We start from the raw sequence: 4,352 nt of genomic DNA, 5'->3' as shown, positions 1-4,352 counted from the left end.
AATGAACACAGACAAATTATTTAAACAACGAGTCACAATGACTAATGAACTAGAACAAATTATTTACACAACGAGTCACAAGGACTAATGAAAAAGGACAAATTATTCACACAACGAGTCACAAAGATTAATTAACAATGACTAATGATTCACACAACGAGTCACAATGACTAATGAACTAGAACAAATAAATTACACAAAGAGTCACAAACACTAATGAACAAGGACAAATGATTCACACAACGAGTCACAAGGAATAATTAAAAAGGACAAATGATTCACACAACGAGTCACAATGACTAATGAACTAGAACAAATGATTTATACAATGAGTCACAATGACTAAGGTTCACAACGAGTCACAAGGACTAATTAACAAGGAGAAATGATTTACACAAGGAGTCAAAGAGACTAATGAACAAAGACAAATGATTTAAACAATGAGTCACAATGACTAATGAACTCGAAATAATGATTTAAACAACGAGTCACAATGACTAATGAACTAGAACAAATTATTTACACAACGAGTCACAATGACGAATGAAAAAAGATAAATGATTCACACAACGAGTCACAAAGACTAATTAACAAAGACAAATGATTCACACAACGAGTCACAATGACTAATGAACTAGAACAAATGAATTACACAACGAGTCACAAGCACTAATGAACAAGGACAAATGATTCACACAACGAGTCACAAGGATTAATTAACAAGGACAAATGATTCACACAACGAGTCACAATGACTAATGAACTAGAACAAATGATTTAAACAACAAGTCACAATGACTAATGAACTAGAACAAATGATTTACACAAGGAGTTACAATTACTAGTGAATAAGGGCAAATGGTTCACACAACGAGTCACAAGGACTAATTAACAAGGACAAATGATTCACACAACGAGTCACAATGACTAATGAATTAGAACAAATGATTTAAACAACGAGTCACAATGACTAATGAACTAGAACAAATGATTTACACAAGGAGTCACAATGACTAATGAACAAGGACAAATGGTTCACACAACGAGTCACAAGGACTAATTAACAAGGACCAATGATTCACACAACGAGTCACAAGGAATAATTAACAAGGACAAATGATTCACACAACGAGTCACAATGACTAATGAACTAGAACAAATGATTTACTCAATGAGTCACAATGACTAATGAATAAGGACAAATGGTTCACAACGAGTCACAAGGACTACATAACAAGGACAAATGATTAACACAAGGAGTCCAAAAGACTAATGAACAAGGACAAATGATTTAAACAACGAGTCACAATGAATAATGAACTAGAAATAATGATTTAAACAACGAGTTACAATGACTAATGAACTAGAACAAATTATTTACACAACGAGTCACAAGGACTAATGAAAAAGGACAAATGATTCACACAACGAGTCACAAAGATTAATTAACAAGGACTAATGATTCACACAACGAGTCACAATGACTAATGAACTAGAACAAATAAATTACACAACGAGTCACAAGCACTAATGAACAAGGACAAATGATTCACACAACGAGTCACAAGGAATAATTAACAAGGACAAATGATTAAACAACGAGTCACAACGACTAATGAACTAAAACAAATGATTTACACAATGAGTCACAATGACTAATGAATAAGGACAAATGGTTCACAACGAGTCACAAGGACTAATTAACAAGGACAAATGATTTACACAAGGAGTCAAAGAGACTAATGAACACAGACAAATTATTTAAACAACGAGTCACAATGACTAATGAACTAGAAATAATGATTTAAACAACGAGTTACAATGACTAATGAACTAGAACAAATTATTGACACAACGAGTCACAAGGACTAATGAAAAAGGACAAATGATTCACACAACGAGTCACAAAGATTAATTAACAATGACTAATGATTCACACAACGAGTCACAATGACTAATGAACTAGAACAAATAAATTACACAAAGAGTCACAAACACTAATGAACAAGGACAAATGATTCACACAACGAGTCACAAGGAATAATTAAAAAGGAGAAATGATTCACACAACGAGTCACAATGACTAATGAACTAGAACAAATGATTTATACAATGGGTCACAATGACTAAGGTTCACAACGAGTCACAAGGACTAATTAACAAGGAGAAATGATTTACACAAGGAGTCAAAGAGACTAATGAACAAAGACAAATGATTTAAACAACGAGTCACAATGACTAATGAACTCGAAATAATGATTTAAACAACGAGTCACAATGACTAATGAACTAGAACAAATTATTTACACAACGAGTCACAATGACGAATGAAAAAAGACAAATGATTCACACAACGAGTCACAAAGACTAATTAACAAGGACAAATGATTCACACAACGAGTCACAATGACTAATGAACTAGAACAAATGAATTACACAACGAGTCACAAGCACTAATGAACAAGGACAAATGATTCACACAACGAGTCACAAGGATTAATTAACAAGGACAAATGATTCACACAACGAGTCACAATGACAAATGAACTAGAACAAATGATTTAAACAACAAGTCACAATGACTAATGAACTAGAACAAATGATTTACACAAGGAGTTACAATTACTAGTGAATAAGGGCAAATGGTTCACACAACGAGTCACAAGGACTAATTAACAAGGACAAATGATTCACACAACGAGTCACAAGGACTAATGAACTAAAACAAATGATTTACACAATGAGTCACAATGACTAATGAATAAGGACAAATGGTTCACAACGAGTCACAAGGACTAATTAACAAGGACAAATGATTTACACAAGGAGTCAAAGAGACTAATGAACACAGACAAATTATTTAAACAACGAGTCACAATGACTAATGAACTAGAACAAATTATTTACACAACGAGTCACAAGGACTAATGAAAAAGGACAAATTATTCACACAACGAGTCACAAAGATTAATTAACAATGACTAATGATTCACACAACGAGTCACAATGACTAATGAACTAGAACAAATAAATTACACAAAGAGTCACAAACACTAATGAACAAGGACAAATGATTCACACAACGAGTCACAAGGAATAATTAAAAAGGACAAATGATTCACACAACGAGTCACAATGACTAATGAACTAGAACAAATGATTTATACAATGAGTCACAATGACTAAGGTTCACAACGAGTCACAAGGACTAATTAACAAGGAGGAATGATTTACACAAGGAGTCAAAGAGACTAATGAACAAAGACAAATGATTTAAACAATGAGTCACAATGACTAATGAACTCGAAATAATGATTTAAACAACGAGTCACAATGACTAATGAACTAGAACAAATTATTTACACAACGAGTCACAATGACGAATGAAAAAAGATAAATGATTCACACAACGAGTCACAAAGACTAATTAACAAGGACAAATGATTCACACAACGAGTCACAATGACTAATGAACTAGAACAAATGAATTACACAACGAGTCACAAGCACTAATGAACAAGGACAAATGATTCACACAACGAGTCACAAGGATTAATTAACAAGGACAAATGATTCACACAACGAGTCACAATGACTAATGAACTAGAACAAATGATTTAAACAACAAGTCACAATGACTAATGAACTAGAACAAATGATTTACACAAGGAGTTACAATTACTAGTGAATAAGGGCAAATGGTTCACACAACGAGTCACAAGGACTAATTAACAAGGACAAATGATTCACACAACGAGTCACAATGACTAATGAATTAGAACAAATGATTTAAACAACGAGTCACAATGACTAATGAACTAGAACAAATGATTTACACAAGGAGTCACAATGACTAATGAACAAGGACAAATGGTTCACACAACGAGTCACAAGGACTAATTAACAAGGACCAATGATTCACACAACGAGTCACAAGGAATAATTAACAAGGACAAATGATTCACACAACGAGTCACAATGACTAATGAACTAGAACAAATGATTTACTCAATGAGTCACAATGACTAATGAATAAGGACAAATGGTTCACAACGAGTCACAAGGACTACATAACAAGGACAAATGATTAACACAAGGAGTCCAAAAGACTAATGAACAAGGACAAATGATTTAAACAACGAGTCACAATGAATAATGAACTAGAAATAATGATTTAAACAACGAGTTACAATGACTAATGAACTAGAACAAATTATTTACACAACGAGTCACAAGGACTAATGAAAAAGGACAAATGATTCACACAACGAGTCACAAAGATTAATTAACAAGGACTAATGATTCACACAACGAGTCACAATGACTAATGAACTAGAACAAATAAATTACAC

Source organism: Silene latifolia, unplaced genomic scaffold, assembly GCF_048544455.1.
Source record: "Silene latifolia isolate original U9 population unplaced genomic scaffold, ASM4854445v1 scaffold_198, whole genome shotgun sequence".
In the NCBI taxonomy this organism is placed as follows: domain Eukaryota; kingdom Viridiplantae; phylum Streptophyta; class Magnoliopsida; order Caryophyllales; family Caryophyllaceae; genus Silene; species Silene latifolia.
The sequence above is the reverse complement of the archived record's forward strand: the minus strand, read 5'-3'. Positions refer to the sequence as shown.